The sequence below is a fragment of the Cupressus sempervirens genome, chromosome 5, assembly GCF_028749045.1.
Source record: "Cupressus sempervirens isolate cs-2001-9-10 chromosome 5, ASM2874904v1, whole genome shotgun sequence".
Classification (NCBI taxonomy): domain Eukaryota; kingdom Viridiplantae; phylum Streptophyta; class Pinopsida; order Cupressales; family Cupressaceae; genus Cupressus; species Cupressus sempervirens.
Genome location: NC_143122.1, coordinates 633,888,827 through 633,901,045, shown reverse-complemented (window position 1 = coordinate 633,901,045; position 12,219 = coordinate 633,888,827). Strand labels below are relative to the sequence as shown.

The following is a 12,219-nucleotide window of genomic DNA, read 5'->3' as shown; positions in this document are numbered from 1 at the left end:
AGCTATAAGGGGAGTTACACACATTGACCAACTTCTAATGTATATGAGATATACAATAAGGTATTTGATTAAGGAACAATGTAGGCACCCTTTTAGGTGGTTTTATCTAACAAGTTTCTAATTGTCGTTTAGTGTTTTAGGCTTTGTAGATACTGTTTAGATGCAAGAATTTGGGTCCAAAGATCTCTAGTTGGCAATACTCTTGTAAAGGATTGTTTTGCAACTATATTGTAATTGTGGTTTACTTAGTAATACATATACCTACTATGGAGTGTAGAGTTTTTTTAGTCTCTTCAAAAGGACTTCCCCATGCACATGTGTGTTGTGATATACAAGTTTAAACATGTTTTCGATTTTGATAATTGCTAGAATATCAAAGTTTGAACAACAATTTCCTTAGTATATTAGTATATGAAGTGTTGCAGTGCACACTAATCATTTTCATTACCTACAAATAGAAGACTTGGCAATCTTAAGGAATATTGTTATCTTGCTAACATAATAGGAAAGCCTTCAAAGTTCCTTGATTGTAATCAAGACATTTTGATCAAATTTCAAAAAGTTGTATGCTCATTTAAAGGATTTATTTGTACGCGTATTATAATTGTGATTTACTCAATAATACATCGACCTACTTTTGAGTGTAGGGTTCCTCTCTTAAAAAGCTTTTCCTATTTATATATTGTTTATTTTGTGTTTGTTTTCATTTTTCAAGTAAATTATTTAAATATCAAAATCTTTACAATAATTTCCTTATTATATTAGTGTAGCAAGTGTTTGAGTGTACCATGCTTCATTTCATTACCTACAAATAGAAGGCTTTGTGGTGTTGAGGAACATTGTTGAGTCTTGTTATGGTAATGGGGATTCTTTATGAGCTCCTTGATTGCAATCAAGACATTTTCTAATCAATTAAACAATTTTGTATATTCATATAAAGGATTGCTTTGCAAGTGTATTGTAATTTTGGTTTACTCAATAATACATTAATATGTTTTAGAGTGTAGGAATTTTGATTCAAGATATTCTTCCTTGTCTACATGTGTGTTATGGTAGATATTTGTTTAGGGAGTGTTTCAATGTACGCTTCATTTTCATTGCATATAAATAGAAGGCTCAGTAGTGTTTAGGAGCATTATTGAGCCTTGTTATTGTAATCAAGAATACTTAAGAATCACTTAATTACAATCAAGACTTTTTGATATATTCAAGAATTTTGTGACAATTTGGAAAACACGTCAAGAAGCAAATACAATGAGATATTCTATATAAGTATATCAAATCACTCTCAATTTTCTGCACCAATTAACTTGCCAATACCTCTAAATTGGTTTTGAATCCACATGCCAAAATATAGTACCAAATTAACATTTTTTATTATTGAAATATCTAAAATATACTCTCAAAGAAAGTGAAACAGATAAATATGTGCTAAGTCATGTTTATTGATGCACTAAAATAAGATCACATATTTGATTGTCATTTTAGACGTAAAAAATAATTTAAAATAAATATTACCATAGACTCTTTTGATAAAATCCCCAAATAAGTTGATCTTTTAAAGGGAAGAAAAAGTGTTAATATGACTCATAAGAAAACTCATTTTCTCTTTGAGGGAGGCATGGTGGTTTACATTTAATGTGATTGTGGAATACCTTCTCAATCCTGCCACTTCATTTTGGTGTTTCAGTTCGTTCTGAAACATATCCTCATTGAGGGTTTTTTTATATTTGTGGTTTGCATGGAGGAGATGTCTGCAGGTTGTCCAAAGGCAGTGTTTCAGCGGTGGATTCTACCGATGGAGGAACACAACCATTTGTCATGTAGAACCTGTATTCCATACATTACAGAACCCTATTAAAAATGCAAATCTCGTATGGATTTGAAGTAATGCCATACCCATTTCACCGTCGATGGTTATATCGAGGACAACCTTTTTCTGTAGAATCGCCTCACATACAAGTAAATCAAAGTATGAGCGTATCATGGACGCTTCCCATGCGTCTGACAAAATGCCTGAGCGAGACATATCATCCTGGAACCGTTTGATCACAGGATATATGAAAACTGGGGATTTGGGTAATGCACGCCTAGTGTTTGATGGAATGCCTGAACGAGACGTGGTATCTTGGACCGCTCTAATTTCGGGATATGATCAGTATGGGCTAAGCAACGAAGCCTTGAAACTATTTTCTCAGATGGTACTCTCGGGTGTAAATCCGAATCATGTCACACTTGTTTCCACTCTCAGTGCGTGCGCCCGGCTGTTTTCTGTAAACCAAGCAAAACAAGTGCACTCATACACTATCAGAACTGGTTGTGAATCTGGTATCTTTGCTGGAAATGCACTCATCAATGCATATGTAAAATGTGGATGTCTAGAAGATGCACGTCGAGTGTTTGACAAAATGGCTGAACGAGATGTTGTCTCCTGGTGTAGCATGATGGGAGGCTTTGTCCGAAATCAGCTGGGTAGAAAGGCTCTGGACCTCTTTTGTAAAATGACGAAGGAAAATGTAAAGCAAAATCACGTTTCTTTAATGACTGTTCTGACTGCATGTGGGAGTTTAGCAGCACTAGTACAGGGTAAAACGGTCCACGCTCAAGTTGTTAGGAGAGGATTCCATATGAGTTCCGTTGTTGAAAATGCCGTTGTTGATATGTATACCAAATGTGGAGCCTTGAGAGAAGCTCATCAACTATTTGATAATATGTTTGGAAGCGATATAGTGTCATGGACTACGATGATGGTGGGCTTTGTTCATAATGGTTATAGTGAGGAAGCGCTGAAACTATTTAAGAAAATGTTATGGACAGATGTAAAACCAGATCCATTCGCCTTTGCAAGTATCTTGAGTGCTTGTGCTAACTTGATAATGCTAGAACTAGGAAAGCAACTCCATGCCCATATCATTGGCAGCGGGCATGAGATGTCTGTAAGTGCGGCAAGCTCTCTTATTACTATGTATTCGAAATGTGGGAATAGAGATGATGCAGCTCAAGTGTTTGACAAAATAGACTGTAAGAATTTGATCTCATGGAATGCCATGATTGCTGGATATGCTCATAATGGAAATGGCGAGGAGGCCCTGCAACTCTTGGAAATGATGTTAGAAACCAACATAAAGCCGAACCATGTTACTTTCCTTGGCGTTCTGTCTGCCTGTAGTCATGCTGGATTAGTCGATGAAGGATACCATTATTTTGACATGATGAGAAGAGAACATAATATTTCGTTAATGACTAATCACTATGGCTGTATGATTGACCTACTAGGCCGCGCTGGGAGAATGTACCAAGTTGAAGATATTGTCAACAAAATGCCTATTGAACCTGATGCCTCATTGTGGCAAACATTGCTTGGTGTCTGTAGCATTCATGGTAACGTAGAGCTGGGAGAACGTTCAGCAAAAAATTTAATTCAGCTGGACCCCAAAAATTCTTCAGCTTATGCACTAATGGCAAATGTATATGCTGCAGCCGGTAGGTGGAAAGATGTGGCCAAAGTAAGAAAAATGATGAAGGACAGGGGACTGAAAACACAACCGGGGTACAGTTGGATACAAGTGAAAAACTGGATCTACACATTTCTAGCAGAAGACACATCAACCCCACTTGCAGAGGAAATATATGCAAATTTTAATGATATGGAAGTTGGCTAGCCAGATGAAGGAAACAGGCTATAGTCTTGATTCAAATTCTTTTTGCTGCTAAAGAAGCGATCAGTCAATAGAGACGTTTCTATCAAAGCAGAAGGCTAACCGTTCTTTTTTGGGTTTGGGCTCTTCACCTAGCTGTCTGCAACATCCATATGAATTATCATGAGCCTTGAAGAGTAAATGGTCATTGTGACACTACTATTTGGACACCCAATATTACTTCAAGAACACTATTTGAAGGGATACCAGATGTGTCCATAACATCAATCACGGTTTAAAACTCATGCGATTTACTCACAGAGTCGAGCCAAAAATGCTTGGCTGTTTACTCGTTAGAAACTCTCATGCGGAGGTTTTTGGCAAGTACTTGCCGAGTTCTTACGAGAAATTCACATGTTTAATTTTGGGCAACTATTCACAGTTCGGTAATGGTTTTCAGAAACTCACCAGCTAAAAGAAATTTCATCTCCGTGAATTTCAATTTTTCTGGCTATGGAGTTCTGTTCTCATGCCTTTGGAGAGTATTTATATTTGCATTTTTAGTTAACAGTATTATATGTTATTCAAGCAGTTTTTCCAAAGATTTTTGCAACCTGAATTTTCGGAGGCAAAATTTTGACCTGTCTGTTTTTCTGTTCTCCGAACTTTCAAACTATGAAATGTATCATGGTTTGTCACCTGATAGAAATAATGTTTCTGCAAAAATGGAATAACAATGGGAGAACAGACTTGTGTATTACTACTACCATCTCCCTTTCTTTAATCATATTTGGAATAAAGATCTTATCTTCACTCCTTTCTTTCTGCTGCATTCTCTGGAAAATACTATCAATGTGATCACATTGAGGCCATCAATCTTGATAAGAAGCTTGCGATTCTTCACCAAGGGCTTATTTACCACCTCTATGAGTTTCACGGTGCGCTTTGCCCACCCTCTATTCCTAATGTTCTCCTCATTTCCAATCAGCCCGGTACTAACACTCCCTCGACCTCTGGTTATGCCATGCAAACTAGTTCTGTTTCCTCTGCTGACTATTTGGTAACCCCTGGTGTTAAAAGAAGACATGAGGAGATGGAAGCCCACACTATTGGCTTGAGGAAAAAACCGAAGAAAAATGCCCTAAGTTTAGTTGATAGTGACGATGAGTCTGTGCAGCGTCATACGCGCCATTCTAGCAGAATTGCCAAGGAAAAAGGGAAGCGGGCTATTAGGAACCTTTTCATTAGTGATGATTCATCCGGAGATGCTATTATCAAGCAGATCCCTAGAAGAGGAGCCCGGTGAAAACTCCTCCTCCTATTACCAATCCGTTCTCCCTTACTCACCCCCAACAAAACTCCCCCACCCCTTCCCACCTTCCTCCCTAGGAGTTTTTGTTGCAAATGATAAAGGCAATGCGGGTAGCGCTGGTGGTGGTTTTCTTGGCTCTCAAGCTCGAGGTTAATGGTCTTGATAAAACGGTTAATCAACTTAAAGATGAGATGGGTGGTCTGAACAACTGGTTTAGAGATGTGAGCAAGTTCACTCTCACGATCATGCATGCTTGCGCCACCACTCTGTGTTATTTAGGGCAAGATTCCAGGTGCGGATATCCCCTAGGAGATTGAGGCCAAGGAGTTGTTTCAGTTCCTTAATGAAGAATGGGTTGCTATCTTGTTGCCCAAGAGGCTCTATGGCAATTAGTTCGGTCTGTTGTGTGGTCTCCTTTTTGCTAGTTGAATAGCCCTAGGGACTCTGTTATTTTTGGTTTTTGCAGTATTTCCAGATACTACATGAACTTTGGCCCTTGCGTGGCTTTTTAGTTTAGTTAATTATGTTATTTTTGGTTTTTGCAGTATTTCCAGATACTACATGAACTTTGGCCCTTGCGTGGCTTTTTAGTTTAGTTAATTACTGTGCTAAAACTTTTGTACTACAAGTTTAGTTTTTTTGATGGATGCTTAAGCTAGAACTATGATGCTTAATACTTTTTTTTAGATGGTTTTTGATAGAAGTAAATTGCAGTGGGTTACTATTTACTTTGATCATTCTTAAATTGCAGTGGGTTACTATTTACTTTGATCACTCATATGTTGTTAATACTTTGTTAATTTGTGTCAGATGTATTGTTTGTACCATGGGCCAACACCCTCATGTTGCTGCTTTTATCAAGAACAATGGTAGAATAGAAAGTATAGTAAAATATTCTCCCCCAAACAACTTAAGTCATGTCAGATATTTCAGAGATGGAAAAGTTGTTGAAAAAAAGGATCATGGAATCAAAAGTAGAAAAGTGGTGCAATCAAAAATTTGAGGAACATGCAAGATAAGTACAACAAAATTGTTATGGCTAAGATACAAAAGTTTATCCGTGTGTGTTACATATGTCAAAAATTGCATTTTGGATCTCCTGAGATGGAATGCTTTCCGATTTCCAATTCCCTTGTAAAGGAGAGTGTAAAAGAAGATGATCAGTACATCTATAAGGATAAAAAGTATGTGATTAGTTGTGCATATCCCATGAAAATTAAAATCTTATATTTAAAAAATTGGAACTCCTAACCTCATCTAATCAACTAACCTCAAGGGAGTTTAACTAAATTTGGTTCCTCTTTGCCACCACCAATTTTGCTTAGATTATGAAGAACTTGGCCATTCTAGGTTTATCTAATGCACATGATCTAAGTTATAATAGATCAATTTCATCATCATTGGTATAGAGGTTTGTGCCACCCTACCAAGGAAACCTCAGGGAAAGGGTAAAACATACATAAGTTTATGCAATTTTAAGAAAAATATTAACAGTAAACATGGATGTTGTATGAGAACAATGAACTCAAACTACAAGACTATATTGAATAGTTGTTATGTGACACTCCACTAATAGAAAACCCAGTCACAAAAAACTGAAATAAGCAAAGGGAAAGGTCCTTGCATAGAGGATATTTAGACTTACCTTGGTTCCTCCCTAAAGATTGGGAACAAAACCCAATCACAAAAACTTTAACAAGCATAGGGAAAGGTTTGCATATATAGGATATTTAGATTTACCCTAGTTCCTCCCTAAATTTTCATAACATAATTCAAAAAGCAAGACCTTTTTCCTAAGTCATAAGTGTCACAAATGCACTCCATTAAGGAGTGATTAGTACACAAATGGCTCAAACACCAACCAAATTGACTTTAAACCTTCCTAAACTTCCTCCAAGGGTTTTGTGACTTAGATAACTTTGCAACACATCTTGAATGGATCAAACATATAATTCAAGTTTGTAGGATCCTATTTGGATTGGATTGTTGGACAAGTTGCCATTGTAGGATAATGACACCTAGGATGGACACTGGCCTATTGTGGGATGAAAGTAAACTATGTAAAGCATTTAAGACAAACGGAAGCTAATGACGAGTGTTTGGGGCATAGCCAAAAAATATGTTAAAATACGAGTGGAGGTAGGTTGCATTGGTCGTTTTTATACTTTCTAATTGTATATGATGGGCTAAAAGTTTGTAAGACTGTATAGATTGATAGGCTAAATATCTATTAAACTATAAATATGACATTTAAATTTATTGATTAACCATCAAAATTTGTTATAGGCGAGAGGACCTAGTACTTGAACGGGTTTTAATGGTTGTGATAGGAGTTGTTGACTTGATACCTATACTTATCGACTTAATGTCCATTTTTTTTATAACATTGCACCAATACTTTTGACTTTAAAGTTGTTAGTACAATGAGGATTACTCAAAATGGAGTGAAATGTACCCTTTGTTCTAAAAAGTAACCAATGATGTGATGCCACATCAGCTGTGCAAGTATGGGTACCCTATTTGCACAACCATTGGTCTCAAATTTTATTTGGGTTGTTTTGGACAATTTGGCAAAAAGCATGTTGTTATCGCTATTAGAAATAGGAGGGGGGTGAATTAATAATCTACAAACTTTAGTCACCAATTGGATATTATTTCTTTCTTCAAACCATACATAACAAAGTAATAAAGTAATGCCAAATAGTAACAGTAACCATGCACAAAGATAACTCATAACACCATATTTTGTTAACTAGGGAAACCTTGGCCAAGGAAAAACCCCAATGGGGATGATACCCACTAGATAATATATTGATATATATGTTCCTTGTTAGAGGATGGACCCTATTAGGAGTCAATGATCAAATTTAGTATAGAGAGTCCCTGTTAGGAGACTTTGAATCCTTGTTAGGAGATTCCAACCCTGTTAAGAGTTGTAGTATAGTAGATGCAAGATGAGCCCACTGTCCAAACATGCACTTCCAATTACAAGAAGAGCTCATTGCCCAAACAAGTAATCAAACTTCTGGAATATAGATTCTTTCTTAGTTTGATCTTGGATCTCAAAATAGCTTCACAAACTTCTCATATATTGCTTTCGCAAAAGTTCACATCTAATTGCTCAACATAACAACTACATCTTTCATTGCAAAATGTCCTTTGCATAAATACCATGCCTTTACACAAATTGTTGCTAGGTCAGTGAAGATCATAATACACTTTTCCAACTTAGAGTAAACATCTAGGATGTCGGCCCTAATTGGACAAGTAATTAATTTATAAACAAAAAATTCTTTTCTTTCAATTCCGCTATCCTATTTCATCCTAATTGGACAAATAATTAATTTGTAAACAAAAAATTCCTTTCCTTCAATTTCGCTATCCTATTTCATTAAAACATGAATATCTCTTTTTCGTACAGTCTAACTGACTTCCAAGGTTATACACATCATCATCAACATGTATACAATCTCCATCTAACTTCGCTAGTCATAATTTGACATCAACAACAAGTTATAAACAAAACAATACATTGTTGTATACCAAATTCATACTTAGACAATTTTCTGATTACCAAAAGCTAAATATCTTTATTTCTGAGGTTTCCTGTGAGCATGTACATCATGAGTTTCCATAGATGAAAACAATTACATATCTCCATTAGCCAATTGTCAACAATCTCCCCCTTTGGCATTGATAGCAACAAAATAGGGAAAATTGGCTATCAAGAACTTAAAATAAATGACACATTCACATTACATCTATTACAATTTGTCCATCTAACATAAGCTCCCCCTTACAACATACTTTGCAATATTATTTTCTCCTTTTTACCTGTTTTACAATTTTCCTATTGTATCTCTCGCCCTTTGACATCAATGACAAAGGTCAAAATGTCAAAAACTATTCAAAAACTGTCCATCTGTTATAAAAATGTTGTTCTTCTGCCTTAAGTTGATAGAATCTTTATGCAATCATCAAAATTTGCCTTAAGATTATCTATAACTTTAGTCTATGTCTCCTTGGTAGATTCAACAGAGGTGAGAATTGCAGATAAGGCATATGATACAATCTCAACTACATTAAGGTTTGAATACAAAAAGTTAGAATAATTGTCCTTTGCCTTGACACATTCCTCCAACTATTTTTCAACAAAAGAACTTTCAGAACAATAGACTCTTTGAAATCCAATACTCTCTTCAAAATATGTTCCTTTTGAAGTTTCAGTTTCCTAATATCATTGTGAATACTGGCCACTTGTCCTTCAAAATCATCAATCTTACAAGATGAATGTTGTATCTGGCTAGATAGAGCCTCTAGCTCACTCATCTTTCCTCCAATCTAATTGTCAATGTCTTTAGTCAGTTTATATGATAGAGTACACTTAATGCATAATATCTTACCATCCCATTGACACTTCTGAAGTTCCTTGATACAAGTATCAAGACTTATCAAATCATTCTTAATATTTTGAAAAATAGTGCCAAACAAGTTAGCATCATGTGGAATTTGTGCCTTTGCTTCTACAACACTTAACAAATTGGTAAATTCCTCATCAAATGACTTTAGCACTGCTTGTGCCCTTTGTTCTGGATTTGCCTCTATGTGTTGCATTGCTAGAGTACTATGTAGTTTGTCAGTGACCTCCATCAAGGTTTTCTGGAGACTCTTCGCTATTCTATTCTTCCAAATGAGTTTTGACAGGGATGAGATCAAGTCAGTTTGATCATCATCATCAGTTGCTAGGCTAGCAAGTGAAAGTGAAGTAAATGAACTAGAAGGTTTAGTATCATCCTACCTCTGCTTCTTGGCTGTCTCTTTGACTCTTCTCTCTTCTTCTTCTTTCTTTTCTCTTTCCTTGCTTTCATTTTCTCTCTTCCTCTTCCTCTTCCAATCTCTTCTTCTCATCTTCTTCTATTTTCTTTCTCATTTTTTCTTCTGCTACTCTTTTCTTTTCCTCTTCTTCCTTTCTTTTTATCTCATCCTCAAGAAGTTTCCACTTGGCCTCTTCTATTTTCCTCTTCTCTTCTTCTAGTAGTCTCTTCTCCTCTTCAATTTACCTTAGTTCATCTTCAATATCCTCAGTATTAGGTTCATTCTATTCAGGACCTTCAAATGGATTAGTACTAGTAATGTTAATGGTAACATTGGTCTAATCTATTTGCATAGTGACACTTCTGAGGTTCTGGGTGCAAGTGAAGATGTTGCCTTAGGTTTTGTCAACATCTAACTTATTGCTACTGCAATCTCATTTCTTATCTTTTTCACCCACCATAAACAAAAATGGTCTCACTTTATTTCTTAGATAAGGTGCAAGATTATTCAATAATCTCTTAATTTCTTCTTCATCACCACTCGTGCAAATAGTTCTTGGCATAGACTTCCGAAGTTCTAAATCTTCTTCTCTTGCTGGTGCCTTTTTCTCAATAAGTCTATCATAGACTTTTTGGTTTACTATGCCCTCAATATCCTTTAGTTTTAGATTATTAGCTATAATGTATCTCATAGTAGAGATATCAATTTGATCTTTCTCAAAATTGTTATACAAATCATAGAATTGGTTCATCTAAACAAAGTTACCCTCAATAGCAATAGTTGAGTTTATCTTTTCTATCTTTGGCTCCTAGGGTTGCCGAGCTTTTCCTACTGATTGCTTTGACATTGTCACCTTCTCTGCTTGCTTGACTTCTTCTTCTTCATTGCTAGACTTGACAATTGTCAACAATGTCTTTTGTCTTTTTCCTAATCCGGTGGCTTGTTGCTTGACCCTTTTAGTCTTTGTGGTCACCGCTTCCATTAATCTCTTAGATTTTCTCTTCGGTTCACTAGGTTGCACATCTGATACTGCTGCATATAGAATGCTCTATTTCGAAGATGTCTTTGCAATAGATACTGACAAGGGTTGTATATTTAGTATACCTTGCTTCATGGTTTGCCTGACTACCTCAAACTCACTTTTAGTCATACCAGCCTCTAACAAAGCTTTCTTCATAATAGTTTCTATTTTCTTGTGAGAAGTCTTCTCCAAGGATACCTGATGAGATGACTAGGTAATCTAATCATAGGTTCCAAATCTATATTCAACTTTGTCCTTTTCTGATTTCAACAATAAATCAATGTATCCAACTATTGTTTCATCATTCAATTCATAACCTAAGGGATCAAGAAATTTTTCTCCAGGTTCTACTGCTTGTATATAAGTAAAATCTGTATCAACCATAACAAAAATGTCTTCCTTAATCTATCTACAATTGCAGGTGCAATTCCAAATATCTGTCTCATTTCATTCTGAAATGTCATCATTATCAGGTTTCCACTATCCAATATCTTATTTGCAAGATGTCTTCTGCACACTTATGTGATCTTCTCCATTGTACACCTATCACTGTTCATTATCTCTATGACTGATAAATATGGAAATCTTTTAAGCACATGAAAGAATATGTGATTGATTAGTGACTAAAATCTAAACACACTATTCTTAGTCCTCTTGATCTTTTCTAGGTTCTCAAGTAGTTGCATTCTCAGGATTTCACTGAGGTTTACTTGTTCCTTCTCTACACATATTTTGTATGTTGCATAGATGAATCTAGCTGACAATTTATCAATCTTTGAACCTGCACATACAGAGTAGTCAATAATTCTACTTAGAAATCTTATGTCATCTTGCTTAATGGTACTAATCACCATTGCCTTTCCATTATACACTGCTTTGGTATAACTTTCAACTTTCTTCTTGACCATTTTCTCACCTATAGGTACACTGCCTTGTTTGCTAAAACTAGTTACCTCATGAATAAGGTCGAAAAAAAATCAACTACACTATCTTGCATCCATAGTTCCCCATCATGTATTATGCTTAATATGATTTGTGTCCACTCATCTGTGTCCAATTCACTATAAAAATGATATTTGAATAGGTCTAGTTCCATTAAGTGTTCAAATCTGGGTTTCATAGTCATATCGTGATTGGAAACTAAGTCCATATCCTTGTTCATATACTCACTCCCAATAGATTCAAATTTACTATTAAGATAACTTCCTATATCTTCCCAATACACTACATTATTCGGAGTAATGGATAATGCTGAGTTAGGGTTTCCTTCTACGGGTTTCATGGAAACAACTTTCAACCTAGGTCTATCCTCATTCTCAACATTGTGCACTACTGACATATCCATGATTCTATAAAATATGAGCTTTTATCGAATAAATTCTAAGAAAAAAATGATAAAATACCTATTTTCAGAAACAGGGTTTGCTTCGAAA

General features: G+C 35.6%; 1 pseudogene across 1 annotated transcript; it reads left to right on the top strand.

The window, feature by feature from the left end:
• The first annotated feature begins 1,548 nt into the window (after positions 1-1,548).
• Positions 1,549-4,375, top strand: LOC149557493 (pentatricopeptide repeat-containing protein At2g13600 pseudogene; annotated as a pseudogene). Its single transcript, XR_016364887.1, has one exon. The product of XR_016364887.1 is annotated as a pentatricopeptide repeat-containing protein At2g13600 pseudogene (transcript).
• Positions 4,376-12,219: the final 7,844 nt, after the last annotated feature.